Genomic DNA, 20,016 nt, shown 5'->3' with positions numbered 1-20,016 from the left:
AGCACAACCACAAGCCAATTTTCGGTTCAGATTTGTTTTATTCGTGTCTATAGTAGAGTATATGAGAATTTTTATACATGGCTCTCATAACTGGTCTGATGCAAAAAGAGATTGCCATTCCGAACGCATATTTCAGTGTGTGTGAGCTAGCAAGTACAACCACAAGTCAATTTTTGGTTCAGATTCATATCTTAAGAAGAAAATATGAAAATTTTAAGGACATATAGCCTACATGTACATAACATGTCTGTTGCAAATTGACCCTTACATTCCCTTGTCTACAAAGCATCTTAGTGCAGCTGCACTCTTGTTTCAGTTTCAATATTCATGGAGCTTATTATGACCTTGTAGTACCCTGGCATTTAATGAGATTTGACTTTGAGGGGTATTCTGGACATAGTCTGTGTTTCATTTTGTAGAAGAAATAAGTCTGTGTTTATGCCTCCTTTTTGAAAGAGTTCCACATTTAAGTACACAAAGCCTACATGTACATAACAAGTCTGTTGCAAAATGACCTTTACATTCCCTTGTCTACAAAGCATCTAAGTGCATCTGCACTCTTGATTCAGTTTCAATATTCATGGAGCTTATTATGACCTTGTAGTACCCAAGAACCCAACTGAAAGGAATCTGGTTCTGTTGATTAGAGTTTTCATTTCCAATATTTTTTTACGGTTATCATGACCTCGACATTCATCTGTCTTCTGCACTCTTGCTTCAGATTTTTTATCCATATCAATAAAAGAAAGTATAAACATTTTAGTACTCAGCCTGCATAACAGGTTTGATGCTATTGTTGAGAAAAAAGTATTAAAAGCCCATTTCGAAAGCATGCTTTTCTGTCATCTCATTCATGTCTGGCCACAAAACTCATTGTGTGTGTTTGGTGTGCAGTGATTCAGTCATTCACAAAGCGCATCTAACAGTGTCTGCTTGAGCTAGCAAGCACAACCACAAGCCATGTTTTGGTTCAGATTTGTTTTATTGAGGTCCATAAGAGAATATTTGAACATTTTGATACATGGCTCTCATAACTGGTCTCATTCAAATGCTTAGAAAAAAAGTATATAAATGCTTTTTAGAAAAATATGGTTTTTTGTCAGCACATTCATGTCTGTCCACAAAACTCATTGTGTGTGTTTGTTGTGCAGTGATTCAGTCATTCACAAAGCGCATCTAACAGTGTCTGCTTGAGCTAGCGAGCACAACCACAAGCCATGTTTTGGTTCAGATTTGGTTTATTCATGCATATGGATAAGAATATGAGAATTTTTATACATGGCTCTCATAAGATTTCTGATGCAAATGATGAGAAAAAAAGTATATAAATGCAATTTAGAAAAATATGGTTTTCTGTCAGCACATTCATGTCTGTCCACAAAACTCATTGTGTGTGTTTGTTGTGCAGTGATTCAGTCATTCACTTAGCGCATCTAACAGTGTCTGCTTGAGCTAGCAAGCACAACCACAAGTCAGTTTTTTGTTCAGATTTTGTCTCTTCATGTCTATAAGAGAAGATATGATAATTTTGATACACAGCCTACATAACAGCCTAATGCAAAATGACCTTGACATTCATCTGTCTACAAATACATGTAATCTAAGTGCATCTGCTGTCTTGTTTCAGTGTCAATATTTGAAAGGCATCTTACAGTGTGTGTGAGCTAGCAAGCACAACCACAAGTCAGTTTTTGGTTCAGATTGATATCTATAGAAGAATATTTGACAATTTTAGTACACATCCAACATAGCAGGTATGATGCAAATTATGAGAAAAAAAGTATATACAGGTTATTTTGAAAGCATGGTTTTTTGTCAGCACATTTATGTCTGGCCACAAAACTCATTGTGTGTGTTATGTGTGAAGTGATGTTCAGTTCATATTCTCAGAGTGGTTCAAGGAAGAACGCCTTCTCTTGCAGAAGGAGATCTAGGTTCAAGTCCTAGCTCTGATATGATTTGAGAAATCACTGAATGCAATTTACAGTGTCTGCTTGAGCTAGCAAGCACAACCACAAGTCAATTTTTTGTGCAGATTTGTTTTAGTCGTCTATATGATTAAGAAGATGAGAATTTTCATACTCGGCTTACATAACTGGTCTGGTACAAAAAGAGATTGCCATTCCGAGCGCATATTACAGTGTGTGTGTGACCTTGCAAGCACAACCACAAGCTAATTTTTGTTTTCAGATTTCTTTTTATTCATAGGTATAGTATGATATATGAAAATTTAAGTACTTGGCTTACATGACAACCTTATGCGAAATGACCTTGACATTCAACTGTCTACATGGTATCTAAGTGCATCTGCTGTCTTGTTTCAGTGTCAATATTGGTGAAGGTTATTATGGGTGTGAGCTTGAAAGCCACAAGCCAATTCTTGGTTCAGATTTTTTGTGTATTAATGACTATAGACAAATATATGAAAATTTTAGTATTCAGCCCACATAACAGGTATAATGCAAATGATGAGAAAAAAGTATATAAAAGCAATTTTGGTTCAATGAAGAACGCCTTCTCTCGCAGAAGGAAATCTAGGTTCAAGCCCTAGTTCTGATATGAGTTTGTGTGTGAGCTAGCAAGCACAACCACAAGCCATGTCTTGGTTCAGATGGTTTTTGTTTTAATGACTATAGTAGAGTATATGAGCATTTTAGTACACAGCCTGCATAACAAGTTCAATGCAAAATGACCTTGACATTCATCTGTTTACATGTAATCTAAGTGAATCTGCACTCTTGTTTCAGTGTCAATGTTTGTTAAGGTTATTATCGGTGTGAGCTAGCTAGTCATTTCTTGGTTCAGAGTCATATCTATAAAAGAAAGTATGAGAATTTAAGTACACAGCCCTCATAACAGATCTGAGACAAAATGACCTTGACATTCATCTGTCTACAAAGAATCTAAGTGCATCTGCTGTCTTGTTTCAGTGTCAATATTTGTGAAGGTAACTATGTGTGTAAGCTAGCAAGCACAACCACAAGTCAGTTCTTGGTTCAGATTTGTTTTATTCGTGTCTATAGTAGAGTATATGAGAATTTTTATACATGACTCTCATAACTGGTCTGATGCAAAAAGAGATTGCCATTCCGAACGCATATTTCAGTGTGTGTAAGCTAGCAAGCATAACCACAATCCAATTCTTGGTTCAGATTCATATCTTAAGAAGAAAATATGAAAATTTAAGGACATATAGCCTACATTTACATAACAAGTCTGTTGCAAAATGACCTTTACATTCTCTTGTCTACAAAGCATCTAAGTGCATCTGCACTCTTGTTTTAGTTTCAATATTCATGGAGCTTATTATGACCTTGTAGTACCCAAGAACCCAACGGTAAGGAATCTGGTTCTGTTGATTAGAGCTTTCATTTGCAATATTTTGTTTACTGTTATCATCCCTTGACATTCATCTGTCTTCAAAGAATCTAAGTGCATCTGCACTCTTGCTTCAGATTTCATAACTATAGACAAATATATGAAAATTTTAGTATTCAGCCCACATAACAGGTATGATGCAAATGATGAGAAAAAAGTATTTAACTGCAATTTTGAAAGCAGGCTTTTTTGTCAGAACATTCATGTCTGGCCATCAAACTCATTGTGTGGTGTGTGTTTGTTGTGCAGTAATGATCAGTTCATGGAAATTTAAGTACACGGCCTACATAACAGCTTGATACAAAATGACCTTGACATTCATCTGTCTACAAATTCATGTGATCTAAGTGCATCTGCTGTCTTGTTTCAGTGTCAATATTTGTGAAGGTAACTATGTGTGTAAGCTAGCAAGCACAACCACAAGTCAGTTCTTGGTTCAGATTTTTTTGTATTAATGACTATAGAAGAATATTTGACAATTTTAGTACACATCTAACATAGCAGGTATGAAGCAAATGATGAGAAAAAAGTATAAAAGGCAATTTCGAAAGCATGTTTATTTGTCAGCACGTTCATGTCTGGCCACAAAACTTATTGTTTGTGTTATGTGCTCAGTGATGATCAGTTTATATAATCAGAGTGGTTCAAGGAAGAACGCCTTCTCTCGCAGAAGGAAATCTAGGTTCAAGTCCTAGCTCTGATATGAGTTCACTGAGAAATCACTGAACGCAATTTACAGTGTGTGCGAGTTAGCAAGCACAACCACAATCCAATTCGTGGTTCAGATTCATATCTATAGAAGAAAGTATGAGAATTTAAGTACACGGCCTACATAACAGCTTGATACAAAATGACCTTGACATTCATCTGTCTACAAATTCATGTAATCTAAGTGCATCTACTGTCTTGTTTCAGTGTCAATGTTTGTGAATGTGTAAGCTAGCAAGTACAACCACAAGTTAGTTATTGGTTCAGATTCATATCTATAGAAGAAAGTATGAGAATTTAAGTATACAGCCCTCATAACAGGTCTGATGCAAAATGACCTTGACGTTCCTCTCTCTACAAAGCATCTTAGTGCATCTACACTCTTGTTTCAGTGTCGATGCTTGTGAAGGTTTTGATGACCTTCTTGTTATCAAAAAGCAGAAAGAATCAATATGTTTGTTGATGAGACTTTTCATTTCCAATTTTTTTAAGGTTAACATGACCTTGAAGTTACAAAGATTGTTGCATAATAACGTTTGTTGATGTGAAGTCAAGTTCGAACAAGTGCTCAAGGTAAACATGACCTTGTAGCTGTATAAGCATATACGGTAACAATTTTTACAAGCATCATGTAAAACAAAACACGTTGTAAGGTTCTATACATTTTATTCATTATATGTATCAACCAATAATGCCATAGCGAGAACCAATTTGACATGTTGCATTCTTATCGTATTGATGTTTGCATTTCAGACAAATCAATTGCCCAGAATTTTTGTTGTAAACGTATTCAAAATACTTTACTATGCAGTTCATACAGCAGAATCCGTGCCCGCACGTCTTGCTTATAATTGTTGGTGGATTGTCTTCATTTTTACAAACTCTGCACGAGTCGATTTCGCCACTGCTCTGTAATTCGCTAGATATACTTTCAATAACTTTCGAAATATGCGTTGTCGCATGTCCAAGGAAAGAGTTTTGGCTTGAATTTTCAATGGTACTTTCTTCAGATTTTAGCATCAGCAATACTTTTTTGAGATTGTTGATTCTTATCTGAGCTTTGCCGTGCGACGATTTTATTAACTGTTGTTTTTTTAAATACTCATCTACAAAGTCAGTCTTCTTATTTTGAGTTGTAATAGCGTCTAGTTTTGCATTTCGTGAGTCTTTATGTCTTTTGATACTTTGATCGTCAAAATTAGCCATAGCTTTGCGTTTATTCGAAGTCTTTGTACTAGTCGAACTTGTTGAGTCGTTGGAACTGTGCTGTGATGACTGAGCCTTGAAATTAGCAGCTGCATCGTTTTCTCGCGATCGATATTCTGTGTTAAATTCTTCGTCACTCATTGTGAGAAGTGAGTACAAAATTGGATTCTTTTGTATGATCTCACTGGATGTTGAATTCAATGGATGAGTTTCATCACCTAACTGAACACCAGTATTTGTAAGTTGTTTGGAGGCCATGTCGCTTTGCTAATCACACGAGAATGATTGAGTTTGTCAAAAGACTGGCTTTTTATCGTAAAATTTTGAGTTATATTATTTGTTTCTTATTTTGCTGCACATTGCGAAAAATGTTGATGCAACAAGATGCTAGATTCCACAATATGATCAAGGTCAACGTGAATATGAAATTGTGACGCTGTATGCAAGTTTCTCGTTCATGCATAGAAATGAGCGTAATGTCAGATATTGTCTGATCAAGTATTTTGATCCATCGCAATTCGATACGACATTGTTCGTAAGCTCAACGTTATTCCACTATACAATCAAACTATATCTAACCTGCTCGACTAACAACATACACATCATATGCATTTCAACATTTTATTTAACAACAAACAAACAAGCATATGAATACAGTCAAAACATCTAATCAGTGAAAAGCATTCGCACCCAGCCAGTAACGTCAGCTCGACACATAGCGCAGTCTCCATCGAACATCATCAGGCAGCAGTTTTCACAAAAAGTGTGCCCACACTTTGTCAAGGTACTGTTTTTTTCCTCATCGTAGCATATGGTACACGTTTTCAATAATCGAATAGCCTCTTCTTTCTCGTCAATAAGTTTTCTTCTTTGCGAATCCAAAGCCTGCTCTTTTTCAAATAGGAGCTGCGATATTATCCTATCGGTTTCGAGTTCATGCTGCTCTTTTAGCGCGCGTTCGCGTTTAGACCACTCATCCTCGAAGAAACGCTCTTGATCATTAATCAAATGTTCGCTCGCTTCTCGCTGATAAGATGAAGCCTTTTGAATACACGATACCATTTTCTTGCAGACATCGCGACCTTCCTTTGACATAGCGTAGTCGCTGCTGTTCACAAACGCTGTAACCTGACTTCCAAGTCTGTTCAGTTGATAGCCGAACGACTTTAGATCAATTGACGCCGATTGTTCTGGTCGAGTGTATGGCTTTGTAGCATGTCGCTTTCCCTTGCCAGTCGTTTCGCTACTACCACTAGCAGCGTCTGTGTCCTCGAACTTTGGCAGTCGGTTTGCGTATTTCGGCATGATTTCGAGTCAATGTTCTCTCTTGGAGTCTCAAATCAAGAATGATGACCATACCTGTCCGTGTCGCTTTATATACCCAACGGGCTGGTGCGTTTTCAGTATATAGACAAAGCATAGCGCTTACATACCAAAGTCCTTGATAAAGATGAATAGCAAATTTTTTACGCGTGGTAGATGTCGACACTCATATTTGAGAAAAGCGCTGAGCAAAGTTGCATGTCTGAAAGATTTTGATCAAACGTACGTTAGCGAATTAGGTCAGTACTTCAGAAAGACATTTCCCACATTACGCGATGAATGTCGGTTGTACATAAAGTACGAAGTAACAATTCAGAACAGGCGACCCGATTTCGTTATTCATATACCAAATGTTGCCCTGATACTACTCGAATACAAAACATCGAATGTTACAACAAAAGTACGCAGAAAATATTTAACTCAAGTACTCGATACGTTTCACAAGTTTCGACAAAGCTTATGCACTTGTGAAAATTCAAGCCTTATACGCTTAATGAGTATTTTGCTCATTCGCAATTCTTCATCTCGACAAAACAAAATTGTGTGTGTGAAAAATGAGTCAATATTTGATATGAAGTCAATATTTGATTTGATATCAGCTGTTATTTGATATGAACTTGTATGAATATTTTTGCGAAATGTACTATGATCAATTTTTAAACGCAACAGTGCAGTGGAGTATTTTTCAAATCACAATATCTCGCTAGTACAACTTTTTGCTGTAATAATTTCACAACGCTAAAATTTCCAATCCAATACTTCATCAAATATCTACCAGCATCGCACGAGAAATTACACCCAGTACAGCGAGGTCATCAAGTGCAAATAATATCGAACGTCATTTCACAGTAAAGTACACAGATAGATGAGTATTTGCGAGAAAGTTTAAATGTAAATTTATCAAAAACCACTGCAGATATTGGGATCAAATTTTAACTATGATATTCAACTAAGAAAGCTCCACAATGATTGTTCCATACGTTGTATTCTTTTGTTAATGCTTCTTGGACAAAAATGCGAATTTTTGAAAGCCTTTAAGAAAAAATCTTTTTTGCCTATTCGTTTAAAGAAACTAAATATGTACCGTCGAGTAGAGATTTTTTTTCTGAATGATTTTGTGTATAACACTTTGTATGTTTGTGAATCGCGTAGGTTTTATCAACATTAACTCACGCGCAACACTTCTAGTTTTCTTAACCTGGAGGTTAAATTCATAAAATGCAGTACGTCGTTTCGCTGTAAGTAAACAACCTTGGTGAAATATCGTACAACGAGGTTTAAGTGCATTTTCTTTGAAACCACTTAAAATATCAATATGAAATTTTCAGTACATTAAACAGATGGCTATATGCTTCAAATAAGTACTGATTGGTTTGTTCTGAAATATATGCCTCTATGTAAAATATCTGTCCGAAATCTTTAGTATGAAGAAAACTTTTTTGCCTTTTCGTTTTCATAAACACAATATGTACCGCTGAATAGGAAATTGTTTTCTGAAGAATTTGGTGTATAACACTTTGTATGTATGTGAAACATTTCGATTTAGCACGTAGAAAGTTAAACGCAACATTGATCGTTTTGTTTAAATCGGCATCGCGCAAAAATTCATTACATGTAGTACGTCATTTCGCTTCATGTAAACAACCTTGGGTAAATATCGTACACCGAGGTTTAAGTCAAATTTCTTCGGAACTGTTCAAGTCATCACTATCAAATTTAAAGTACAATGCCCAGCTTATTGTTAGCTACAACTTTTCTATTGTAATTTTTGTTCCAACATACATGCTTATGAGATAAAAATCACGTTGAAAACGTTCGCAACAAGAAAACTTTTTCATCCTATCGCTTTTTGAAACAAAACTGATATCATCTTATAGAAAATTTCATTCCGAATATTTTGATATGACATGCGTGTATGTTTATTGTATCGCTTGATCAAGACTAGCCGAAAACCATTTTGCCTATAATCACGAATTCACTTTTTAAAGCACGAAACATGTACTGTAGATCGAACGTCATTTCTATCCATGTAAACAACCTTGGCTTGGGTGCAATATCTTACAATGAGGTTTAAGTCAATTTTCTTTGAAACCACTCATAATATCCAGATGAAATGTTCACCACAATATTCTATCATATGATAGCTACAATTTTTGTCTCGCCTATATTGTTCTCACACGACTCATTGTGTCAGATATTCAATTTTGCAAAATTCGCTAAGAAGAAAACTTTTTCGTGTTAAGAGCATTTATCTTCATTTTGGTATGATTTTGTAGGAAATTCAATTCCACGCATTTTGATGTATTACACTTAAACGTCTGTCTAAACACACAAACAATACAGTGCAATAACGATTTCGTACTAAACGCATTTCTGTCTTTAACTTTAGATTTTTACAACGTCGTCTTTTATCCATGTAAACAAACGAAACAAGATGTTAAGTTACATCGGTTTAACTCAATTTGCTCGATAGCGTCTCTTGATATTTAGATGATTTTTTCACCACAGTATTGCATCATATGATAGCTACAATTTTTGTTTCGCCTATATTGTTCTCACACGACTCATTGTGTCAGATATACTACTTTGCAAAACTCGCTAACAAGAAAACTTTTTCGTGTTAAGAGCATTTATCGTTATTTTGGTATTAGCTTGTAGGACATTCGATTCCACGCATTTTGATGTATTACACTTTACTGTAATTCTAAACACAACAAAAATACAGTGCGATAACGATTTCGTACTAAACGCATTTCTGTCTTTAACTTTACATTTTGACTCAACGTCGAAAACTCTGCGAATAGAACAGTGATTTCGTACAAAGTTTAACTTCGCGTTTCTTCCCAACCACTTGAGATAAAACCATGCTATTTGTATCATCTTGTTCAGTGAGATATTAGCTATAAATTATACGCTGATAAATTTCCCCTAGCATTTATGCGTGTGTGTTAAAATCGCAGATGTTTGATTTGAAAACGAGTCGGTGAATAGAAAACTTTTTTGTACTCATTGATATTGGGGTGATTTGAACATCTGCTTGTACAGAATTTAATTCTGCGCATTTTGATACCACATACTCGATAGTGTGTTGAAAATTGGCTTCAATATTGACCGAAAACCATTTTGCTTAAAACACGCCTTTGATAAATTCTTCATAACATACAACGTCATCTCATTGAATCTGTTAAAGTGTAGATCTACAGCGAAATGCACTATACGAAAAAGTTGAGGTCGTGTTTTCTCTTCAAATAGTTGACCGATCTACCAAAAATTTTCGCATTAATATGAAACGTGTTAATAGCAACAAGTTTTGTGGGGATCATTTTTTGCTAACATATTCGCATTAAGTAGAAATTCTTAGTTTTTCGCATGAAAATCACTTCGCTGACAAGGAAAAAAATTCCCATTCAATACAAGTACATAACAATTGATACCATTCGATAGGGAATTCTGTTCTGCGCATTTTGATATATGATATTCCACAATAAGTCTGATCACAAGGAAACTACTTCGACAAAACGCATTTGCACTTATCGTCATTTTGAACTTTTCAGTAGAGTTAAACCGAACGTCGTTAGATAGCGAATAGTTGATAAAACTGTGTTTGTATCGAAGCGGTTTATGTTAACTGTCACATTAACGCGTGAACGCATTTCGATGAAATTTTCACAATCATAACCAGCAAATAAACAGGAACAATAAGAGTTTAAATATTTTGCAAGTAGATAAGTGGATATATGTCAAAATTTCTGTTTATTGGTAAAACTTGGGTTGATATGAAGAAAAGATTTTCATTTCGCAATATGATACAGTAATATTTGCATCATGCGATGGGGAATTTATTTCTGTGCATTTTGGTGTAACATACTTGATGTTTTTGTAAAACGCTGCAGTTATACGGGCAGAAAAACCATATCACAACAAACACACATTTCATGAATCGTAATTTTGACCCTTCGTTGTCAGTGCAAATCGACGACGTCATTTCAATAAAACTCATCTTTCAACTTAAAGGGGTGTTTACATATCGACGATAGAAAATTGTGTTTCTTTGACAGTGGTTTAAGTGCAATATCTATAGAACCAGTTGTCCAAATTCCATAAAATTTTCACCAGATGAACCGAAATTTCGATGCGCTCATACTGGTACTATTTGTGTATACAAAATCGAACGCGCGAGTTATGAAATTTTGATTTTAACGCAAATTTTCTCGATATTTCAAATTTCAAGAACAATTGTACACATAACCATACTATTTGTATATCATTGTGTAGGCGCCAGTGTGCTGAACATTTTGATATATGTGGTTTGATATTTATTTTCTATATCTTCGTTGTACTAGTACAAATCACAAAACACAGTTGAAAAAATCACAGCGCGATAGTTGCTCTTTAATAAAGTTAGTGCGAAATCATATCGAGCTGCTTTCGTCAGTCGAACGTCATGAAAACATTTGAGTTCTCGGAATTGAAAATAAATATTGAATTGTTCAGGCTATGTAGAAAACTAAATGGGTATACGGGAATATTTTGTGCTGATGTTAAATGTTCAGTAATAAATATTTTGATGGATTACTCACATATTTGATATGATCTAGGATTATTTCAGAATGATAGGTTAGTAAATCTATGTTTGACTAGATTTTTTTATATACTCGCCTTTTGTCGTTTTAACATTGACTATAAAAATCTGCGTTGAGTACGCCTCATAACAAAATTTGAGACCTAAAGACCATGGATTTGCTTTAACTCGAAGGAAATACTGGATGGATTGTACGGACTCGTGCTTATCAATTTTTATGCCCATTTAAGCTGTGAGTGTGAATATTTCGGCTTGTATGGTCATGAAAAAATATCATCACAAAGTCAATATTTGTAGGATTTTTGCATGGTAAGTATGATTTTTAGATTTGTCATCAAATACACATTCGATCGTAACTCAAATCATGAAGAATAAACATTTTCCATGTGCTTTTCTGTCATTCTTCGTTTGGTCGTTGAAGGGTTCGGACGTGTTTTTCGAAGCTCTCGACGTCGTGACCTAATTATAATTTGAACTGCGCGGGTAAAAAACGCTCAGTTGCGGCTTGGACATTGACCAATACGGACGTGTTTTTAAAGCGCTCTGAAAAAAGTTTTGACTTTTAAATTTTTTTTACTACGACAGAATCTTAGTTGACTGATGGTCTTTGACAAAGACAGACTTGTTTTTGTGAGCTCTGAAAAAAATTTGACTTTGAAATATTTTTACGATTAAAAAGTTTCAGTTGACTTTTGAACGTTGACGAAGACGGACGTACTTTCGTGAGCTCTGACTATTGATGAAAAGTTTTGAGTTTTACTGACTTGTACTTTGAGAGTAAAATTGACTTCGCGTTATAGAATAGCGACTTGGTACTCAGGTTGTTGAATGACTGGATGACTGTAGTGTTAGGTTATTGTTATGAGATAACAACTTGACTTTGACTTGAGTTGTGAAATGAAATCATACTCTTATGCGATGTTAACTTTTGAACGTTTAGTATTGACTGACAACGAACTTTTGTGAGCGTTATATATGAAATGTTTGACTTACATTAATTTTTTTGAACGACTTGACTTCACTTTAAGTTTTGACATCGGACTGATCGGACGTGTTTTTTTAAGCCCTGACTGTTGTGAATAATTAAATTTATGTTGTGGTGTCAAGCGATTGACTGTCAGTTGAGGTTCAGATGTCGAGCTGTGCGGACGTGTTCATCGAGCTGCTGTCTACAAAAAACGTGAGTACAAATTTTTTTCGTTTTACTGTTTACAAGTTGCGTGATGATGTATGATGGTTGTAATGTGTTGGGTAGAAATTACTCAGTGCTGATACAGTGTCGATATGTTGTGATGAGCGATAATAGTGGATGATGGTGGAACAGAATATTCATTGAGCTATTTTGAGGAAGCGAACATATGATGGAAAAATGTTGCAAAAATATTAAATGACAATGTATTGAATCGCTTTTGTTGATATGTATGATATTGATTAAATTGTATTTGCATGCTGTAACATTTCTATTCCATTTCAGGGGGCTGTGGTGAGTATTGTAGTATAAATTTGTTTCAATAAATCATGATGAATGAAAACTGATTTTGATTCGTTTTGTACAGGTTTACTTGTATAGAAGTGTAATGCGTTGGGTAGAAATTAGAATCTACTCAGTACTGATATAGTGTCGATATGTTGTGATTAGCGATGATGGTGTATGATGGTGGAACAGAACATGAGCTACTTTGGGGAAACGAACATATGATTGAACAATGATTGCAAACATATTAGATGAATGATATGATATTGCTTAAATTGTATTTGCATGCTGTAACATTTCTATTTCATTTCAGGGTGCTGTGGTGAGTACTGTAGATTGTAGTGCATATGTATAGAATTCAATAAAAGATTATGACTGAAAACTGCTTTTGATTCTTATTGTACAGTTTTAGGGATTATAAGTCTATAGCAACTCTGTCGGTTGGTGTTCATGAGTGTGAGCTTAATACAGCAATGTTTGAGTAGTACAAAAATGTTTTCGCTTTTGTGGTCGCCAGCTGTCCGTGATCTGTAAAGTGAAAATACACAGAGCTATGAAGCATACAGATGTTTCGAAATTTTATCAATGATTGTATACTATGCATGTTTTGATTTAGTTCGTTTCAGATTTGACATGAGATGAAAACCTGACATGATTTGAACAGAGCTGGGAAATGAAAAGGTAAGTCTGTTTCATTCCACTATGAACACTTGTATTTTGACAAAAGAAGAGATAAAGTGAGTTACTTTATCATCATGGTTTCATTTGGTGTATAACACATGAACAGAGGTAAACCTAGCTAGCTTTTCGTGTACTCTATTTTGGATGATGAGTATGTCAGTAACTTTAATTGTACGGCTAGTAAAGTATGAACATGAATGCTTTGTTCAGATTTTCAGATGTGTGCTGGCAGTTCAAGTCTGGCAGCTGGAGTGAACAGTCGTGTTTTCTGGAGCTCCAACAATATGCTAGAAGGTAAGTAACTATGTTTGTTTTGCATTGCATGTTTTTATATGTTTCAGACTTTCAAGCAGAGATGTCATGCTGACTGGAGTTGAGCACAGGGCAGTGACAAAGTGAAAGGTAAGTACTTTTGACTGAATGTTTGTTCTATGCATGTTTTGTTTTAATACATTTCAGGAGTGCTTATCCAGTGATGATATGACAGTTGGAGTGAACAGTGGAGCCAAGCAGTCTTGTTTTTGGAGCTACTCAACAAGCCTTGAAGGTAAGTTTAGAATTTCTCAATGTTAGTGAATTGAAGTACTGTCACTTGCTTTTGGACAGTCGAACAGAACAGACGTGGTTGCGAGAGCTCTCATATCTGTTGTGTTAAACTGTTTTTATGATATGTTATGTTTGTTTGTTTGTTTGTGATGTACTATTTTTCAGATGCTGATGGCAGTGATGGGTTTTCAAGCTGACCTGAACAGAAAAGCAGTCATATGGTAAGTACAAAATAGTTGTTATATGGGATGTTTTGTGCATGCTTTTATGTTTCAGGTGTACTTGCTGACAGCGACGAAGACGAATCAAGAAGAGGAACATTGTTGAGACAGTGATTGGGACTTGCAAACAGGGTAAGTGTAACACTTGTGTTTGTTTAATTTGTAACATGCGTGCTTTGCTCTGTTTCAGATTTCACATGCAGAAATTAAACAGGATCTCAACTGCTGAAACACAATTCATCAAAAGTAAGGTAAGTTTTAATTCATTGATTTGAATTGTACAATGTGTTCTTTACTTTATTTCAGATTCGAGTCACTGGTTTACACATGGAAGAAGATTTCCACGTCTGTTACTCAACTCTACAGAAGCAAGGTAAGTCGATCAATTTTTTGTTTTAATTTGTACTGCTGTAATGTGATGGTAAACTTATGCTATTTTTTATGTGTGTCATGTACAGATGGATAATTCAAGTTTGATCTGTGTTGGTTTATGTTCAAAAACGTTTTACATGTATGTGTGTTTCCAGATGTTTTGTTTCAGTTGATGTCCAGATGGCAAGCAGAACAGACGTGTTTCTTGGATCTGCCAAACAGTGAGTACAAACGTTTTATATTTTTCAGTTGTGTACTCATAGAAGTCTGTGAAAGATGATAGCAAGGGTAGAATCTATCAGTACTTGTGTCTAAAAATGCTGATGTGTGACGGTTTACTGAAAAGGGTAAATGCTAGCCAGTACTTACACTTGAGCAACCGTGGGATGTCGAACTAACTGATGATGTACTATGATGGTGAACACTTACTATGTGTATCAAAATGCTTTTGTTGATATTTACTATAGATGATTTGATATTGGTTAACATTTGTTTGCATGCTGTTAACATTTCTATTTCATTTCAGGGAGCTGTGGTAAGTATTGTAGTATTAATTTGTCTCAATAAACGATGATGAATGAAAACTGATGTCGATTCTTTTTGTACAGTTTTAGGTATTAGCACTCTATACAAAACTCTGTCGGTCGGTGTTTGTGAATGTGAGCTTAATGTTTGAGTAGAACAAAAATGTCTTTACTTTTGTGATCGCCAGTTGTCTGTGATGTAAAGTGGAAAAAACACAGCTATGAAGCATACAATTGTTTCAATATTTTATCAATGATAGTGTGCTATGCATGTTTTGATTTAGTTCGTTTCAGATACGACATGACATGAAGAGTTGACAGTCGAACAGAGCTGAGCAAAGCAGAAAGGTAAGTGTGTTTCATTTTAGTATGAACACTTGTATTTTGTTTTTATATGGTATGTTTTGTGCATGCTATGTTTCAGGTGTACTTGTAGTAAGCGACGAAGACGATTCAAGAAGAGGAACATTGCTGAGAAAGTGAATGGGACTTGCAAACAGGGTAAGTGTTACAATTGTTTGTTTGATTTTTACCATGCATACTTTGCTTTGCTCTGTTTCAGATTTCACATGCAGAAATGGTCTCATAGCAGTGCCAACAGTGAATAAGGATTTCAGCTGCTGTGAAACAACTCAACAGAAAGTAGGTAAGCATTGAATGAATGCACTTGAGTTGTACAATTTGATGTGATGCTTTTTTCTGTTTCAGATTCAAGTTTCTGGTGTAGACAGAAAAATGTGTTTGAAGAAGGAATTCTACTACTGTGATTCAACTCTACAGAAGCAAGGTAAGTAGAAACAAAATTTTGGTTTAATTTAACTCATGTGTTTTGCACTGCATGCTATTTTTCAGGTCTCTCATGCAGTGATGCAAAAGAAGAAGATTTCAAGAAAGAATCACTGCTGCAACTCAGGCCTATAACAAGGTAAGTGTTTACTATATTGTATACAAAATGTTTCTCTGTTTTACTCTGTTTGAAGGTTTCAATTGCAGAGATGTTGCAGAGATGTTTTGACAGCTTGTGACAGAAAAGAAATTCAGCAGCTGTGTCTCGACTCTAGCCACGAGGTAAGTCAAAACAAATATACTGGTTTGTATGTAATGTTGTTATGCCATTCTATGTTTCAGACTTACATTGCTGTGACTGTTCCACAGTGGGTCAAAAAAGAGACGAATACAGGTTTCAAGAAGAAAATTGGCTGTTGAAAACCTGCACAAAATATGAGGTAAGTAAACTATTCTTTTGGTTTGTTTTGTGCTTTGTTATGCTTAACTATTTTTCAGATTGGAATGGTGGGTCGTTACAGAGCAGGCTTTTGGACTACTGAGAAGTTGAGAAACAGAGAATGATTCAAGATCAGCTAGGTAAGTCTTGATTATTATGCATTGCTAAATGTTTTTTTCATTTCAGTATGGCTGTGGTAAGTACAATTGCCTTCTTTAATTTTTATATTTAACTGTTTTGATGACTTGTATACTGCTATGCAATGCTTAATGTTTTTTACATTTCAGTGTGGCTGTGGTAAGTACACTAACTTTCTTTAATTTTCATATTGAACTGTTTTGATGACCTGTATTCTGCATTGTAAAATGTGTTTCTTTTTCATTTCAGTATGGCTGTGGTAAGTACACAAACTTTCTTTAATTTTCATATTGAACTGTTTTGATGACTTGTATTCTGCTAAACAAAATGTGCTTTTTTCAATTTCAGGTCAGCAATGGTAAGTAGATTGTGTTTCTTTATGTATAATTGTGTATACAAAGTTTTTTTTTCATCATAGCATGTCTTTTATATTTATGCTTTGTGTAAGTAAAATGTTCATAAATCATTCTTATCTTCAAACTAAAAATGTATTGTGCTATGCAAAATGTCTGTATGTTTTCAGTTGCCAGAGGTGAGTACCATTACAGTTGAAAAGTTAGTTTTGTTTAGTTAAAGTTTTGGTTCACAGTTTTGTTTGTTATTTGGCAAAATTTACATGTATGCATTGAGTCTTGATTTCAGCTCGATTGTGGACTGAAGAAGATTGCCAGCAGAGGGATTGGATACAAAATACAAAGTAAGTACTGAGTTTCTTACTAAAAGTTTTGAGTTGTATTCATTGTGTGTAAATATGCTATGATTGCTATGAACATGACTTTTGTATTTCAGCGAAGACAACATAGGTAAGTAAAATTGTTATCTGTTTCATGTTTACTGTTACAGTTCAATATTGTGTTTATAAATTTTAAGTTGTACAAACACATTCAAAAGTTTCTAATCATGCTTTCGATTTCATTTCAGCTTTACTGCTAGACGAGTGTTCTCTACTACTTGACGAGTCAGCTTTACTACCAGGCGAGCAGTGACAACAAGGCGCCTTTGTGGAAACAACACAACAAAAAAGTGAGTATTAGTTAAACAATTGATTGAAATTGTTTTACTGTATGTTATACTTAAATGCAAAATTGTGCACATAAATTGTAAGTTGTACAAACACAGTGAAAGTTTCTTATCATGCTTTCTATTTCATTTCAGCTCTACTGCTAGACGAGCAGTGACAGAAAGGCGCCTGAACATGCAACACAATACAAAAAAGTAAGTATCAGTCAAACAGTTGGTAGAGTTGTGTGTTTTTCTTTAGCAGTTTGTGTTTACTATTTTATTTGATACATGGTATATTACACATGCATGTTTTTATCATTTCAGGCTGTTTACTTTCATCGTTTACTGTTTAACACAATTTGCTTTTCTATTTTCAGTGCCAATATCCAAACCTTGATGTGGACACCGAGTAGTCAATACATACGTGTGGCGTATAGCTGCGACAAAACCGTGGGTCCATCGCACCGATAACTTGAACATTGGCCCGTGTATGGACATCAGTGCAACTTTGTGAATCCATGTATCTTTGTGAATCCATGTAACATTGCGAATGTGTGTCGATCGAAAAATGTGTACATTCTGAACTGAAACGAACTCGGTGTTGCAAGTGGCAAGTGTTGACAGTGTGTATGTTTATGTTTATGTTTTTACATGAAAACTAAAGGAGATTGTTCTCCTACCTTTTTTTTCCTTGTTTTATTGCGCTGGCCAGCAATATTGATGTATTGATGTATGTGTTTGTGTTTAAACTATGCAATACCAAAATCAAACAAAAAATAAACATTAACAGTCATTAACTGTGTTTGGGCGGCCGAGGGGTTTAAGACTCCACAAGTGTGAAGCGCACTGATAGCACTTGGGGGTAAACACCTCGGTATTTCGGTGCTAAAATGTTTTCACGGTGCTTATTTTGACGCACTGTTAGAACTACCAACCAGTTAATGATTGCATGATCTATAAAACCAATTTTAAGTCTACTTGGGCACAAGAGATTCCAAGTACCAAAATACCAACAATTAACAAGCAGACGCTTTTCAAAACTATGACCGCTGAGATTGATAGTCAGATGGAGTCCTGCCCATTTAGCTGTGTAGCGGTCTAGGGCGGGGTTGCAAGTCAATACGAAATGAGGCGCTATAAAGCAACTCGTCCCCGTTATGACCGTCAATACTTTCGACACTATCTGGGAATCCTTTCAACACCACATTGTTGCGCTGTTGGAAGGGTGGTAGGCACGCATGGTGACATGCCTGTGCTTTGCTATGCGACACCATGGTATTTTCGTACGGTGACACGAAATATCTTAATCTGGCTCTCTCAGAAACGCAGGCACGCGTTAACCGAACCTGACCGATGACCGAGCAATAACATTTCTATTAAGTGCTTCAATGCACAAAGTCTGCTAGGGCTGGGGTGGGAAGGCGACTTCTCTTGTACTCAGACAAGAGGAACGGTCACAAGTCCGTGAAAACGCCGAGTGACACCACTAGCTTTCAATCGTACAAAGCAAAAAACTTTCAAACTTTAGTTTGAGGTGAAATGATAAAAAAACTATATAAACAACTAACCGTTATAAGATATTCGCCATATGGACACAAACTATGCTACTCAATGTTGCGTTGAACATTAATTGCGCCTTACGAACTACTCGTGTTGAAACTAACATTGAGTGACTCGTAAACTTAAAGCAGTTACTCGCTTTTGACTGCATACACATTTTGTACAACGGCTCGTTATTGGTATAACTTGTCTTTCAATGAGACACATTAACACAAACGTTCAACAGTATTTAGGCTTTATATTGCGCTTGTAGAATATACGAACAAAACACACTATATAATCTACAATCGATCGCATAGTTAGCTACTTGAGTTGATATTGACAAGCGCTGGTCAATCATCTCGTTTGTAAGCTTTCGAGTGTACACAGTAGTTTGCAGTTTTGTTTCACACATAATACAAAATATGGATGAAAAAAATCTATATACATAACAGTTTGCGATATTAACTACTTTTGCCTCTTGGCCAAATCTACACTCGTTCGCATAGTTTGCTACCTAGGTTGATATTAACAAGCGCTGTTTGAAAAGCAGTATTACTTCAATGCTATGGTTTGGTTGTAAGATAAAATACTAGTATATGATGCATTGATGTAACAGATATGTAGGCACATTCGTATAGTAGAAGAAAATTCTCAGCAGCAGCTGGTCTGCAAACACTACAATGCGATTTTGCAGTTTGATACGAACGTGTTTTGTTCACGTGAAGTTGAAATGAAAATCTGTCGTGTCTGATCAATGAAATATATTTGATAAAATAACACAGTTGAAAGGCAGTAACATATCTAAGGTTGTGCTATGTTACAGCTCCACAAATAGTTATTCGTCTTGCAAGATACTGGAACAGATGTCCACATGTTATTGTATATTATCTGATTTAGGATATTTTGAGAAATTATGCAACAGAACATTTCTGCAAGATGTGAAAAAAATATCTATTTGAATGAGATTTCTGAGGTTTAGCCATTGCCGAAAGGCCAATGTTTCTTCATGTATGTATGACAAAAGTTACTGCTATATTTGCTATTATGCTAGTCCGTATTGCATATCGCAAGGTGGTAAAGCGGCTCTTTTCATT

General features: G+C 35.5%; 1 long non-coding RNA gene across 19 annotated transcripts; it reads left to right on the top strand.

Annotated features, from left to right (window-relative positions):
• The first annotated feature begins 11,095 nt into the window (after positions 1-11,095).
• On the top strand, positions 11,096-18,182 carry LOC127841225 (uncharacterized). 19 transcript variants are annotated; one of them, XR_008030798.1, is made up of 6 exons: positions 11,586-13,352; positions 13,563-13,646; positions 13,812-13,899; positions 14,175-17,401; positions 17,534-17,593; positions 17,758-18,182. It is a non-coding gene; the product is annotated as an uncharacterized LOC127841225 (long non-coding RNA). The 19 variants fall into 19 exon arrangements; XR_008030797.1 differs by having other exon boundaries at positions 14,064-17,401; XR_008030793.1 differs by having other exon boundaries at positions 11,590-13,352; positions 13,563-13,899; positions 14,175-14,251; positions 14,426-17,401.
• The last annotated feature ends 1,834 nt before the right edge of the window (positions 18,183-20,016 follow it).

Source organism: Dreissena polymorpha, chromosome 8 (assembly GCF_020536995.1).
Source record: "Dreissena polymorpha isolate Duluth1 chromosome 8, UMN_Dpol_1.0, whole genome shotgun sequence".
In the NCBI taxonomy this organism is placed as follows: Eukaryota; Metazoa; Mollusca; class Bivalvia; order Myida; family Dreissenidae; genus Dreissena; species Dreissena polymorpha.
Note: the sequence above shows the minus strand (reverse complement) of the source record. Positions and strands in the feature narration are given on the sequence as shown.